This window comes from Egretta garzetta, unplaced genomic scaffold (genome assembly GCF_000687185.1).
Source record: "Egretta garzetta isolate BGI_Z169 unplaced genomic scaffold, ASM68718v1 scaffold223, whole genome shotgun sequence".
NCBI lineage: Eukaryota > Metazoa > Chordata > Aves > Pelecaniformes > Ardeidae > Egretta > Egretta garzetta.
This window is the reverse complement of record NW_009259033.1, coordinates 554,738-555,053: the sequence shown is the minus strand read 5'-3', so window position 1 is coordinate 555,053 and position 316 is coordinate 554,738.

Here is a 316-nt window from a genome sequence, read left to right as displayed (position 1 = left end):
AAACAAAAGTCCTTACAGACAAAAATCGCAGTTCCCTGGAAACACCAAGTTGCTGAAGCTCCGGCAGCTCCTGCCCTCCAGAGAGGACATGGGAACCTTTACGTGCCCGCAGGAGCACGGCGAGGAGCCCCCCTGCAACCTTGGGACCTCAGGAGATCACCCAGTCCAACCCTCCCCCGCTAAATCTTCCCTCTCCTGCTTGGCCCACCTCACCCCAGCACCCTTTCAAACGCCCAAAGCCTCTCGAGGCACCTCTGCCTCCCCACGCCTGCGGTTTCAAAGCAAAGCGCTCCCTTTGCATCGCCCCCACCCCCCA